The sequence below is a fragment of the Pituophis catenifer genome, unplaced genomic scaffold (assembly GCF_029215685.1).
Source record: "Pituophis catenifer annectens isolate HBS135680 unplaced genomic scaffold, rPitCat1.0.hap2 SCAF_1, whole genome shotgun sequence".
Lineage (NCBI taxonomy): Eukaryota > Metazoa > Chordata > Lepidosauria > Squamata > Colubridae > Pituophis > Pituophis catenifer.
Window position 1 is genome coordinate 319,555,726 of NW_027256881.1, and position 15,754 is coordinate 319,571,479.

The following is a 15,754-nucleotide window of genomic DNA, read 5'->3' on the forward strand; positions in this document are numbered from 1 at the left end:
AGTTAAGCTTTCACTATCTCATTTTAAAGAACTCAGGTGATACTGGTATAAGCACTTAAAATTGTGCTCTTAAGAGTAACCTAGATATGAAAAAAATAATAAAATAGCAACTGCAAAAAATATCTTCATACTTTATCAAGCAACAGATCTCCCTATCAGTTGGAAATAATACTACTGTATATCCATGAATTAGCTATTAAAAATATTTATTTAGGATTGCTTTGGGAGATGTCTTAGCTTTATGTCACTGAAAAAAATGTTCTCTTTTTTTATGCTGGTGTTTCAAAAACAGATAATAATTGCCGTATAAAAATTGTCTGCATGAGCAATTCTCATAAGACCGATGAACAGATTTATGGAGCATTAACGCCAACAGTTTACTGCTGGAATAGATTTATTTATTTATTTTCTACAACCCTATTTTATCATGGGATTAGACATTTGTAGGCACAAAAGATCTCCACTTATGATAATTTGTAACCAAATCCAGACATTAAAGCATATGTGGATTTTGAATTGTTGGAATACTCAAAAGACCCATCTCTATTTCAGCATATAGAACACTACCAGCAATATGAAGATGTCCAATAGCATGCGTGTATCATCCATAATTCCAGATGTAGCTTAAAACTGAAATCTGATGCATGCTTATCCTCTTGCTAGCAATGTATTTTTCCACTATGTAAATCTATGAATTGTAAATTCAGCCAGAACACAAATTATTCTGAAACTTTAGTTCATTCCATGGCCTTCTGCCTGCTAAGCATATGTTCTGCAAGTTCTGGTTAACAACAGAAACTCCAGAGACTATAGCTTTGGTTTTTGGTTTTTGTTTGTCTTTAAAGAAAAAGGCTAAAAACATTACCTTTTGAAAAGAAAAATTCAAGTGTCAGATTCCAAAGCTGTGAATGGATATGATAATGAAGATGGACTCCATAGAACGTTTTGTCAGCCACTGTTTTAATTTCTCATCAACGTTTAAAGTACTTTTCACTGTTTCTGTCGATTTTCCCAAATTTGCTAAAAAGGGCTTCTCTAGTCTTTGAAAAATATGGCCTGTTCCTTTCAAACAATATGCCTTACATTGATTTGAAACTGAGAGAGTGAATGGCTCCAGTTCATTGCAGATGTTGTATTTTTGGAGAAATTGTATAGTCAGAACGGAGAACAGGTAGGAGACTAATCAAACATTCCTGCCATCTTTTACCTCTGAGCACCATTTGTATTTTGCTTTTCTATTTTCTTCCAATTTTAAAGATCCTGAATGCATTTTAAAAATATTTGATTCTGTTGAAGACCTTTTTTTTTTTTTTTTTTGTTAAAAATGAAAATGGGTTTCTGTTCATATGGCAGGAAAATTTTCTCTGCTGCTCCTTTTTTACAGCCAAACTGTTTTTGATCAGTGGTATGTGTTTTCTTTTTTTAAAAAAAAATCATTGCTGAAAAATGCAGGGTGTTTTTGAAAATACCTTATTTTTATTCTTGTTCAAGTCCTAGTTAATACATGAATGCTGCTTGCATGGGTTGTTGTCCAAATATTTTCACAGTGCACTGTGATTTCATTGCCCTGGAAATTATTTGTATTTTTGTTTCCCCATAAGTATTGCAGTAGAACTACCAGAATACATACATATGAGTAAACTCTATCTAGCATTATTTAATAATAATAAAGGAACCTGTAGCCCTTTGTGTAATTTACGCTTCCCACCATCCTTTCCACCATGTCCATTGATGAAGGATCTTGGGGCTTAGAATATAGCACTTCTAAAAGAACAGAGATTCCATTTCTTTTCATCACTGTTCCATTAGATATAGCCAAATGATTTCATTTAAGAAGGCTTTACTTAGCTTTGGAAACAGGAAATCACAACCTGCATCCCAGCAAAATAAATATAGCTCCCCTTTATATATTTTATCATCTTGCAAATTACTATAGACCAAACAAAGGAACAAGAAAAATAATTTTCTGGAAGAATTCTTAATGTGAAGCAAGGAATAACCTGATAAGCGATTAATAGGCATTTTCTTACCTTTCTTTCATTTCTGCTTCCTTCTTAAGGGAAAATTATAGTGGATGAATATGATCTTCAGCATTTATAGAGACTTTCTTATAGGATTCATTCTTGCAGTTGTTAAAGAAGGTCGGCTGTTATAAGCAATTGTTTGACAAGGTGAAACCTACCATGTGTAGGTGATTTATGGATGGGAAATTCTGGAAAAAGTTACTGGGGTACCACTACTGATATTAGGATTGCACTGGAAATTCCTTTCTAATAGTAAGAGGCTGCAAACTCATAGTCATTATGCTACATCATATACTAAACAAGCTGTATGCTCACGAGTTATTAGAAGCTTAAAAAGATTCCAAATTGCCATGATAGACTCTTTTTCTCCTCTTATTTTCTCCATTAATTTTCTCCATCCCAGAATGTGTCTTTTTCAGGGAAGTAATAAACTGTTGATGCAATCTAGCTAAATTATGAAGGAGTTATACATGACAAAAAAATCAGTATTGTTTCATTTTTTTTCACCTATCAACAGCCCTTGCAGCATTTTTTATAAACTCCCACTGTCTTTATTATACATTCCTTTTTGGGTTGTCTTTTGGGGTATTTTGGTTATTTCTAAATATCTTCTCTGCTATATAATTTGGCCCTCACAATTAACCTTTGCAAAGCAAATGAGGAAAAACAGTGTTTGCTACTAAAATAATCAGGTTGGGAATTGTTATATATTTATTGAGCTGATTTAATGTTTTTTTCATGCTGCCCAACTTCAACCAAATTATTCACAGAGAAATTTTTCAGGGCGTACTGCTAAAAGAGGTCTTTTGTATGAGGAAAACACTTTTTCTATATCAACACTATATAATTTAGAGCTTCTGAGATTTGAAGATGTAGTTGAAAGACCTAATGTTTTTCACTGATTAATAAGAGGAAGCTAATTTTATTACAGAAAGTATATTTTGGAGGGGGAAGGTTAAGGAATTGACATTTGACATTATTTTGTTACTCAGGTTACAGTGATAAGGAACATGGGAGTGCCAGAGAAAAAGTCCTCTATGGAACCCTTTTATTCCAGAGGAACAACTAGGTATAAATGGTTGATAGAGAATATGTTCCATTAGAAAGATAACTATACTGATTATGTGCAAATATGTATGTATCTACGGTATGTGTGTGGGTATGTATGCATGTATGAATATACACAAACACACACATATATATAATGCACAAAAATGTATACAATACCTGATAGGAAAACATACCACTCATAGCATTAAGTATATTGCAAAAAAATGCAAATGCTTAAGCCATTACACTCTGCTTGCACACTATGAAAACATGCATATAAAATGTATATATTAGGAAAAGCATATAGGAAAAAGTAATACATAAGTAGTAAAAAGTAAGACCACACCTAGAATACTGCATCCAGTTTTGGTCACCACACTATAAAAAAGATGTTGAGACCCTAGAAAAAATGTAGAGAAGAGCAACCAGGATGATTTTATGATGTTTGTGTGTCTATATTTTTCTTGACTGTACACCGCCTTGAGTCCTACGGGAGAAAGGCGGTATAGAAATATAATAAATAAATAAATAATAATAATGATTAGGGGACTGGAAACTAAAACATATGAAGAACTGTTACAGGAATTGGGCATGGCTAGTCTAGTGAAGAGAAGGACCAGGGGAGACATGATAGCAGTGTTCCAATATTTGAGGGGCTGCCACAGAGATTAAGGGGTCAAGCTATTTTCCAAGGCACCTGAAGGCCAGACAAGAAATAATGGATGGAAACTGATCAAGGAGAGATTCAATCTAGAAATAAGGAGAAATTTTCTGTCAGTGAGAACAATCAACCAATGGAACAGCTTGCCTTCGGAAGTTGTGGGAGCTTCTTCACTGGAGGCTTTCAAGAAGAGATTGGACTGCCATTTGTCAGAAATGGTGTAGGGTCTTTTGCTTGGGTGGGGGGGTTGGACTAGATGACCTACAAGGTTCCTTCCAATTCTGTTAATCTGTTAATCATTTCTTTCTGCCCACCATGTACAGTAAATGATAATATCCTACAGAATTGCTGGTCAGCCTGGTAAAACAAAGCAACTAAATTAGAATTGGCCTTTTGTACAGTAATGTTAACTTTCAGTTGGACAGACTGTAATGGGAAAACGTGGGTAGTAAAGTGGAAAGGGGTTGCCATTCCTTTGCTCCAGCAGCAAGTCTAACCATTTTTTATCTGTCTTAAACAACACGGGGTGAAGAATTCTATCTGGGAGCCAAACGTGTCCTCTATCAAGTTTATCTTCCTATGTTTTATTGCAATTTTTCCTATTTGTTCCAGCTTATTGCTACACACAAAGCTAGTACCATGCAGAAAACAAAATTGCATTTTTCTATCCCTTCTTATTCAATTTGATGCAGGAGAATTTGCATCGTATTTCTTAGGTCATTACCTTCTTGTATTACACCGTCCTCTCTGCTTTTCAGTATTTCACAGCCGCATTGACTTCTATTCATCTTCAAAGTAGAACTCTTCCCATTTGACTACTTTATGTTCAGAAGGGTGAAGGCCAGGATATTTCTAGTGGAAATACCTCAAGGTGATGGAAATATATCTATCAGAAATTTAACAACCTCAGCAGTAACGTTGTCCCTCATTAATAGTTAAAGAAGTTGAACAAAAACACCAGGAGAAAGTAAACAAGAAATTTGCAAGTACCATGAGAATACAATTTATTAAAATGGTTTTTTTAACCAGGAATAAAACTCATTTCAGAAATTGGGAGGCAGCTTTTGTAAGAGGAGTTTTAAAAATGCAGTGCTCTGCTCCTCTTCTCAGAGCATCGTTGGTATAAAAAGCAAGATTATTTGTCAGATGCTTCTCTTCATTCTCATTTTAACACAGTTGCAGAGAAAGAGATGCTGGAGGAAGGAGTTCAAGGATTGATCAAGATGCCCAGTGATCCCTAAGTTTCTTTTTGAGTATTATTTGCATTCTTAGGTGGACAGAAAGCTGACCAGGTGACATTATTGACTGATCAGATGGCTATTGCAAACTTATCTCAAAGAGATCCAATCCACATAGAACTGACCCAGATTCGGAAATAACATTTCGAGAACATTGTCTTTCACCAATGTGGTGAAATTTCCACAGATAACCCTTCTAAGTAGATACAGATATAGTAAAGCAACTCGGCCACGTTTACTGGCATTTGAAAAAGACTAATTAATTATTCAAAATTCTTCCTTCAATCGAGGTTAGACTTATTTATGATTTTTCTGAAATGTTTTCAGAATTGATTCATACAAGATAACATAAGATCCATCTCTTAGACACTGCCTCTAGCCTTAATCAACTTCTTTGTGAGAGGTTTCCAATATATATTCCACACTGAAAAAACTAGTCGTCCCTGGTACTGAGTAAAGGAATAGAATTACTTTCAATAATTGATACAACTTAAATATAAAGCATTAAGCTAAAACAAATCAGTAAAACCCAGCTCTTGATTTTCTAAAAGGCTTCCATTTGATTAAATTTTGTGCTTATAGAATCTCTTTACAGGGACCATTAAGATGAAGCAATAAATCAAAGAAAAAAATTATCTACTAGACAATAATAATTGTGTTCAGGCAGCTGAATTCTGTAATATATGTAGAGGAAGCTCAGGGTCAGATTATGATATAAGAGCATCTAATGAAGGAACTTGGCTAAAGACAGTAATTTGGTCTTTGCTAAACTTTAAAGGGGTTCTTTGCTTTGATGCTGCTTGAACTCAAACAGGTCTTTGATCCTGCTTCATGAAGGAATACCTCACCCACCCTCTTTTAAAGAGCAAAGTCTGCACTGCTTAACTTCATGTTGCTCCAACTATGTCCTTCAGAACTTTCATAGACCTGAATAGGCTTCTGAAGTCAATGGAAGGACCAAGGAGGCTTCCAAACTGACATAAAGTACTTTAAATAGGTAAAACTCATAACCAATTGGTCTCAAGCATTTCTTCTCCATTATGAAGCATCCTTGTGAAGTTGTAAATCATCATAATAATTGTTCAGTGATAAAGGAAGCTGAGATATACTAGGTGCCTTTTTTGGGGGAAAAATAGATATAATCATCCATTTTCAACCAACAAGAACAGAATTTCATGATAAAAAAAGGAAGTTGAACTAAATAAAATTTTAAAAAGAGAGTTGACTAGATTCATTGTGGTGATTTCTCTAACAATTGTGATTAGGATAATGCAAGATTTTAGGGGCATCCTATCAATTAAAAGCACGGAATGAGTATTTCTAGAATTGACTGTAAAAGTCAAAGCTGAATAGTACTGACCTGGGACACCATTGCTTAAGAGCATTCTTCCAAATCATTCTAACAAGGCAAATATTTACATTGATGGGAGGTTTCACCATCAGTTTCTGTGGCCTAGGGATGGCACATACCTTTCAACCAGCACTGGTAGTTCCAGGTTATTTATTTATTTATTTTTATTAATAAAATTTATATAATCATCCATCTCACAAAGGCAAAGGCAAAATTATGGACATGCATAGTAACCTAAATAGCTGTAGACTGCTATTACTGATAACTCTGTTAGCAGCACTGAAGTAAATCTGGAATAGATACATTGAAAATAATAATATAAAAACATCGCCATCTTGCCTCTGTAAAATTTTACATTTTTGTTACTTCCTTCCCCATAAAAAAGTATTTTCCCCTTTTTCATCCAACTCACAATCACAGAATAATTTCAGATGAAAGGTTCATGACTACTAGTTTTCTATTCCAATTTAGAGAAGAAATTTCAGGGCACAATAATCAGGTTGCATTTAGGATAAACAAAACAAATTGGCACCATGTGTATTGCCAAAGCTAGTGAATAAAAGACTCAGTAACATTATGACCTCAGTAGCAAGAAAAGCTAAACCCTTACATTGGGAAAAAATTTCAAACAATAGGCTTCTTAAAATGTGAACATTCATCAGAGATAAAGTTGAATATAATCCAAATGTCAGCTGCAAAATACTGTAAGAAACAATGGCTTTGAAAAACAATGTTTTTTTTTTAACCACAGTATAATTGGATCCTAAGGGAAACATTTTGTGCATCAACTTTGGTGGGAAAAATAGATGGGGAAAGAAAAGGAAGAATTTTGAGTATAATAAGTTAAAACTCATCTTCAAAAATTGGCTAGTTTCCAAGACAAGAAGCAGTAATACTGTGACAAAAGACATAGAAAAGAAGACTTCACACTCTGTGAAAAGTCAGATTTTTTCCCCCTATTGTACATTTGTGTTTCTCTTCCTTATAGGATGGGTATGAAATTAACCATGATGTTAATCCATCAGGATGCTTTCGTGCCTTGAAAATTAGGGCTTGAAAACGCATTCCTCTTGTCCAGTGAGACTGGGTATGGCTGCTTCTTGATTCCCTTCATGTTTCTAAGGGGTCCAGATCAAGGGAATAAATGCTAACATTGTATTACAGAAGTAAAAAAATCTTTGGTGGCTGAGGTTAGGTTTGGAACTTTGAGAACAAATGGTGAGACAGCAAAGTTGCTTGGAGCCACTGAAAGCCTTCAGACCAACATCTGGAGAACTTCAGAAATAATTTTCAAATAGAAGGATGAAATGACTTCAGATCAGTTGAATTTGCACCCTTCTGGATGGTAATGAAGTCTACGGAAGTCTATCTGACTATGATGAACACAGACAGCTGGCCCTTTTCCCTTTAATTGAGCAGGGCAGTGCCGTCTTATCGTGTTCTGGTGTATAAAAATCCACAGTTGTGGCACAACCAAACAATAAGAAAGCTTATTACAACTCTAGAGAAAAAAAATGTCCCAGATTTTCTCCATATACAATTCCTTTTAGCGGCCCATGGAGGAATAGTTTGCAAGAATCATTTTTAGTCTACAAAAATGGTAACATGAAACACTTCAGATGTTTAATAAAATGTTCAGATTTGGAAGATTGCCTGATTGTACTGTCATCCATTTTCATTGTATAACCAAGAGCAAGTCTCTTATCTACCCAAGTTGCTGTATAATTTAATACGGCTTATCTAATGGCAAAAATGTGGTGTATCAAACAAGGAGGATTGCACTCAATTTATCTGAGGGGACAATTGGAACATATAATGGAATAGTTTGCTTTAAAGACCAAATTGAAAAGCAAAGCAATTTGAAATGGAGTTTAATAGGAACAAAAATGTAACACTTTAGTTCTCCCATTATAGTTTTTTACTTAATGGGATGAGAAATAGGTAAAACAAAGCAGAAGGAACTTAGCATATAGCATGCCAGAGGCCTTTTAATTATTTGCAGCTCCTCATTCTGGCCGCCAAATAATTTCCATTTAGTGATTTTAGAAAAAGGTGGTTGGCAATACCATATAGACTTAGGGCCAAATGTTGTAACTGGAAGATAAAATATGGTCACAGGAGAAGGACATTCTCTCTTGGGAGATGGTTGTGGGAGGGACTGCTGTGATTGATTGACATTGTTGTTATGGTTTTAATACATGGAACGCTGTTACCTTCCCACTGAAGTGGTACCTATTTATCTACTCACATTTACATGCTTTCAAACTGCTAGGTGGGCAGGAGCTGAGGCAAGTAATGGGAGCTCACCCCATCACATGTCACTTGGATCTTGAACCTGGCCATCAGCTTTCTAACTGACAAGCTCAGCGTCTTTACTGAGCTATCCCACCCCTATCTTCCATTTCTATGGTTCTATAATTCTACATCTCTGAAGATAAAAGCTAAAAGGAAGCTCTTTCACTTTAGTAAGAAGTTCACAAAGAAATTGGAAGAGGGAGAGAGAGAGAATGAAACCCTAACTTTCCATCCCTTGAAGTCAGTAAATTATCAGGTGCTGAAGAGTCAATGCAACTTCCAGGCACACTTCCAACTGAACTCAGGTACCAATAGAAGAGAATATTTGTAGCTCAGGGCTGAACTTGGTGTCCTTAGTGGTCTCTGAGCTTGGTGGTTTTCTTGCAGATTTTTCATTACCAAATTAGGTAACATCATCAGTGCATCAACCCAAGTAATTGTGTGATCATTTTGTGAGGAAATTAGAGGAAAAGAGCCTTAGATACTAGCACATGTTTATTGTCAAAACTTTTTCTCACCTAATAATCTATTATTCTGAGCCTACAGTGGCCTCTGAGAAGCTCACAAGCAAAACAGGAATGTAATATCAATCTCTTGGACAAGTTTCCTAGCAGCTGGTGTTCAGATAATATTGCCTCTAATACAGGAGATAATATTTAATTATAATTAGTCTTTGATAGCCAATCTCATCAATCTAATGCCATGCAAATTATTCCCTTTTTAAAAATCTGCCATCAGATCTTTATGTGATTATTTTGTTGAGCTAGTAGACTTTCTTCTCCATAGTTGGAATAACCTCACACCATTTTTATGGTCCATCAGCCAATTTGCTGGAGAAAATGTAATTATACTATAGCTGAAAATAGGAAGTTCAGAAAGTGCAAATTTTGCCATGAATGCATTATGTATATCATTGCATATCAGTATACCAGCTTCCATTTCCTAGCTCTCATCTGCAAAACAGAAGCCTACAGTACAGTGTTAAAATAATTTCTGATTAACATAAAGTGATGTACATCTGAAAAACAAATGAAAAACAACATATTGAGACAAAGGAAATATACTTCTAGAAAATCCAGTTAAATCCAGTTAAACACAGCAGCTGTAAATTTATTCATACATCCCTGAAATAAGCTCTACTGAATATTATAGGACTTATTTTCATAGAATTGCATGGTACTAGGTTTTGCTAGAGAATTTGATTAAACAAGCTGAGATAATTCTTAGTTCTTATAGTGGCATGTAGATTATAGTATTCCTACATCAGTTCCTACATCCAATATATCAGTTTATATATTCTCTGAATTAGTTGGTTGAGTTCTTCCTAGGTCAAATATTTCATAAGAAAATACAGGCATTTCAAAATGCTGATTAAAAATATGAACATGTATATATGTAAGCATAGGAATGTAAAGTTAAGGACGAGCTTAGGGAGATTAGTTGTGATTCTTTTACTTGATTATGGCTGACAGTTTGTTGTCTGATGGATTTCTTCTGGCAGGTAAACCACTGATCTTCACATCTTTTGCCCTCCACTCGTAGCATCCCAACTGTGCCTTCTGCATTGGTGTGTGAATGCTCCACAGTATTCTTCTTTCTCTTTTGTTCTTTATCAGGCTTTGGATAGTGCCAAACAATTCTCTTCAATCCAATTTCGCTCTGCCAGCCCTGTTATTCTGTACTAACTCTAACAACACATCAGCAGCAGCCATTTGCTATCTACATCCAGTTGATTGCTAGGCAACTTCCAAAACTCCATCCGGTTCTTTTCCTTCCCAGAATTCTACCTGTCTCCAGTGGGCATCTAGAATAGAATAGAATAGAATAGAATAGAATAGAATAGAATAGAATAGAATAGAATAGAATAGAATAGAATTATTTATTGGCCAAGTGTGATTGGACACACAAGGAATTTGTCTTGGCGCATACGCTCTTGGTGTACATAAAAGAAAAGATACATTCGCCAAGAATCATAAGGTACAACACTTAATGATAGTCATAGGATACCCATAGGATAGTCAATATAAATCTTAAGGATACCAGCAACAAGGTTATAGTCATACAGTCATAAGTGGGAGGAGATGGGTGATAGGAACAATGAGAAGATTAATAGTAATGCAGACTTAATAACTAGTTTGACAGTGTTGAGGGAATTATTTGTTTAGCAGAGTGATGGCATTCGGGAAAAAACTGTTCTTGTGTCTAGTTGTTCTGGTGTGCAATGCTCTATAGCGTCGTTTTGAGGGTAGGAGTTGAAACAATTTATGTCCAGGATGCGAGAGGTCTGTAAATATTTTCACAGCCCTCTTTTTGACTCGTGCAGTATACAGGTCCCCAATGGAAGGCAGGTTGGTAGTAATTGTTTTTTCTGCAGTTCTAATTATCCTCTGAAGTCTGTGTCTGTCTTGTTGGGTTGCAGAAACAAACCAGACAGTTATGGAGGTGCAGATGACAGACTCAATAATTCCTCTGTAGAACTGTATCAGCAGCTCCTTGGGCAGTTTGAGCTTTCTGAGTTGGTGCAGAAAGAATATTTTTTGTTGTGCTTTTTTGATGACGTTTTTGATGTTGAGTGTCCATTTTAGGTCATGAGATGGTAGAACCTAGAAATTTGAAGGTCTCTACTGTTGATACCAAGATTAACACCAAGATTTGTCATTTGCAGTCTCCCCTTTCTTAAGAAAGCAAGTAAATCTTTGGTCTTCACATTTTTTGCCCTCAGCTCATAGCATCCCAACTGTGCCTTCTGTATTGGTGTGTGAATGCTCTGTAGTATCCTTCTTCCTCTTTTGTTCTTTAGCAAGCTTCTTTGGCTACTGCCACCTGATCTATGAGAATCACAACTATTACCAACTGTCAGGAAAGCAAACTCAAATTGTTTAGGTTTTTTTAAAAAAATGCCATAAGATCTACCATCATTCAGTTTCATTTAAGAGTCCCTAACTTCTTGTATTTAAACAATGGATACATTGAACCAATAGTAGCGGTATAGGAATAAATCAGCAAGAAGCCACGATTAAAGGCAGGTTTGTCATAATACCTGTTACAATATTACTGAAACACTTTTTCTTACAGTTATTATTGTTCCATGGATGATAAATCCTGGTTCAAAAGTGGAATGACTCCCTTGAGTTGAGATCAACTCCTGATAGTTATATTCATGGACCGAACTGGATAGTTTTCTTGCTGGCACTACATAACTGGTTTGTTCTTGCCTTTTTCTGGGCTGTCCTACTGATTTCCCAGCATGGAATGCTGCCCTGGTGTTTCATGGTTCTTTCTCATACAGATATTCCCTGGATTCATCCTTGCTTAGCTTTTGCAACCTGACAAGGTTGAGTAAGTATTGTCCTCTTTCTGGGCAAATCCTAGGTACTTGGAAAACATTTCTTTCATGTCAATCTGTGTACAGCAGCAGACAATGAGACCCTGGCATAATTAACCAAATTTCCTCTCACGGTTCCTAGCCGTTTCTAACGCCAGCGGCTCCATGTAAAATTGCTTTTTTTATTCAGCCTCTTCAGCACCTCCCAGTAGCATTTTATAATGTTCTCCAATTTTTACAGAAGCATAATGAAACAAAATGTAACAAAAAAAAAATCCAAACCAGTCCACCAAGCCCTTCATTATTGCCTCACTTAATGGCATCATTAGACTTGTTTACTTACTTCTCATATTATTTTTGTTGTTGTAGTTGAGCTGCTTTATAGCTCTGGGCATAGTCATCCCACACACAGTTATCTTTGATTGCATAAAAGGAATTAGATTGCTGATAGGCAAGGCAAAATATGCCGGACCAGTTCTCTGTCAAATAAAGATGAGAATATTTTTCAGCCACAATGCACACAGATTTAAGATTTAAAATTGCACACATATCATCTGTATGGACAGAAGATGTCTGAATTAATTGGTTTTTTTTTCATTAACCACATAGAAATTCTTCTTTTCACCTCTGACAGGCATGATCAAAAAAATCAAGATGACAGCCATGACAATACAATCAATCCTCCACCAATTTTTATTTTATTTTTTTGCACATAAAACACATTCAGCAATTCGATTGCACCATTGTTGTAAGCTGCCCAGAGTTGCTTTGAAATGAGATGGGCGGCAAATAAATTTCATGATAAATAAATTGTGATCACCATTTTTCTTTTTATTTTTCTCATCTCCTGTAGACACTCCAAGGTTATGGTGTGGCACTTGCATGGCTTGTAATGATGTGGGTAGAACAGAGAACAGAGAAAGTTGTAGGAGCCAAGAGTGAAAATTTGCTATACAATCTGGCACTGACCATTTTAGTTTGATTCTGAAATAGAGGACTGGAAAATAAGAAGAAACTTGCCTCTTGCTTCTGTGTATGATCTACCTTTGGAAGGTAGTCAACAACCTTTCTAATTTGGTCTCAGTAAAAATGCTCAAAATGGGGATGTGGTGAATTTGAACTTTAGTTTATGCAAATATGATTTTAATCTTATATACATTTTTTTTTTTAAAAAAAATGAATTTCTATCATTTTTGGCAATTTTGACTTGATATTTTGAAATCCCCTTATCTTTTTTTTTTTATTGCAAAAGTTTTACAATTACATTTTCAGCCCTTTTTTTTTCCCCACAACCCACCCCAAACTTCCCAACCTCCCTAACCCTCCCTAACCCTCCCCTGCCCCCCCAGACTTCCACACAGTATACTCATATCAGGTAAAAAAAAAAACCTTAATATAAAGCTTGTATAAAACTTGAACCCCTCCCTCCCCATTACAATTTTTCTTTTTATCTTAATTATATTAAAATATTTCTAATACATTATTTTCAAATAAAAGCTATTTGATACTTCCTAGTTTGATATTTGTTCTGAACATATTCTATCCACTTTTTCCATTCCCATTCATAAGTCTCTTGTGAACAGTCTTTTAAATATGCTGAGATCTTCGCCATCTCTGCAAAACTGGCCATCTTCAAAGTCCATTCCTCAATAGTGGGCAAAGCTTCGTTTTTCCAATATTTACCTATCAACAATCTTGCTGCTGTTATCATGTACAATATCAATTTTGTTTCACCCGATGTAAACCCCTTAACTATACCCAATAAAAACAATTGTGGAGAAAATTGAATTTTTTTCTTTAAAACATTCTGCATAACCCACCAAATTTTTATCCAAAAAGCCTTAACTTTCTTACAAGTCCACCAAACATGATAATATGTAGCATCTAAGCAGTCACATCTCCAACATTTTGGCTGAACATTAGGGTACATACACGACAATTTCTTAGGGTCTAAATGCCATCTATAAAACATTTTATAAAAATTTTCCCTCAAATTCTGCGACTGTGTAAATTTAACATTCTGAACCCAAATTTTTTCCCATGTTTCCAACATCACTGGCTCTTCAAAATTTTGTGCCCACTTAATCATACAATCTTTAACTAGTTCAGTTTCTGAATCCCTTTCTAACAAAACATTGTAAAGCCTTTTAATATGCATTGGACCTTTCTCTTTTATATGTCTAACCAATTCTTCCTCATGTAACATAATACCAGTTTTTTGGTCCTCTTTCCATCTCAATTGCAATTGATTATATTGTAGCCAAGTTAGGTTAATCCCTTCAGCCAACAGTGTCTGAAGTGTCTTCAGCTGCCATCTGCCCGCATCTGTAAAAAGAACCTCTTTGTATAACCCCCCCCCCCCCGAGTGACATTATATTTGTATTCCACAAAGTATGACCAAGATCCAGCCATAGCGGTATTTTATAATCCCATTTGAGTCGGTGCTTCTTCCAAACTCTCATCAAGGAATCTCTAAGTATATGGCTTTTGAATACTTTGTCGACTTTGTTGTCATAAAATAAGTAAGCATGCCATCCAAATTCAAGATCAAAACTTTCTACATTCAATATTCCAGACTGGAAGACTGGAAATCCCCTTATCTTTATTTAAACCAGTATCTAGCAGTTCTGTGCCTACAAAACTGCCTTATAAATAATTTTATATAACATATTATGTTTAAGCATTGGTACATTTTGTAAAACTGAAATGCCCAGACCTTTTAAACAGTTGTGTATGCTAACTGTTGATTGGTGCTGTACATCAATAGTCTGTGTTACATAATGGGGATTACTTATTTTTGTCCAGGAAAGTTAGCATTTCATTTGCAAAAACAAAACCATGCTCAGTTCACTGTTTGAATAATGCATTACAAATGAGGTTTTCTCTCACAACTTGCATTTGCAGTTTCTTAGCTGGAAACATCTCAACAGAAGTTTATTTTCAACCAATTTAATTGGTTGAAAATGGAATTGTATGAATACTGTTTGGGGGAACAGTATAACCCTACATGAGATCCGGAAGACCTTGTAAAATTATGGGCGTTAAAAATGTCCCTTCCTTGCTTTCCTGTACATTCCCCAAGATCACACCATTGTCCACCCTGCATGAAAATGTATTGACCCTTTATGTAAACATTATAAAACTGATGTATATTTCTAATGCAATCATGGTGTTAGAGTGGATAGTGCATGTCACCTTGACATAGACCCCATGACGCTTAGTTGAAATAAAACTTACAAAGATATAAATTGAAGAAAACATATTTAGTTAGAAACACCAATATATGAAATGATGGAATCAATGATAGGTCTTTGATAGGTCCTACACAGGTCTTTTTCTGTCACTATACTAGCTAACACAGTATTCAAAACATACCGTAGTATATACTTGAACCTTTATTCTATTTTCAATCCACAAAATCTCTTTCTTAAGTCTCCTATTATTTTGTTGGCATTTCTTTCAGAAACAATGGTTTCTACGTGCTGCTGGCATAATGGGCTTCAAGTTGAGTTTCTGGTGATATTGTTGTCACCTATTGGTAGGCCAGAGATGGACAATTTTTACAGAATCAGGCAATGATGCTTATTCCCCTAAACATCGTCCAAGAGATTTGTGAGCAGGAATGAACTGACTCCTTTTATTTATTTATTTTTTAAAAAATTAAAGCATCAAATGAATAGGAACAAAAGATGGATGATTCAGATGTGTGTTCATTTGCAGACAGAAAATTAAACTAAACCAATATATCCAACAACAACTAAAATCATGTGGCCTTTTAAGCAAATCTTTTTTCTCTCACAGTCATGGAGT

At 35.3% G+C, this 15,754-nt stretch overlaps 1 protein-coding gene across 1 annotated transcript in view; it reads left to right on the plus strand.

Moving 5' to 3' along the window:
• The window catches only part of KCNH5 (potassium voltage-gated channel subfamily H member 5), a 214,630-nt gene that overhangs the window by 192,301 nt on the left and 6,575 nt on the right, over positions 1-15,754 (plus strand). The window lies entirely within an intron of this gene.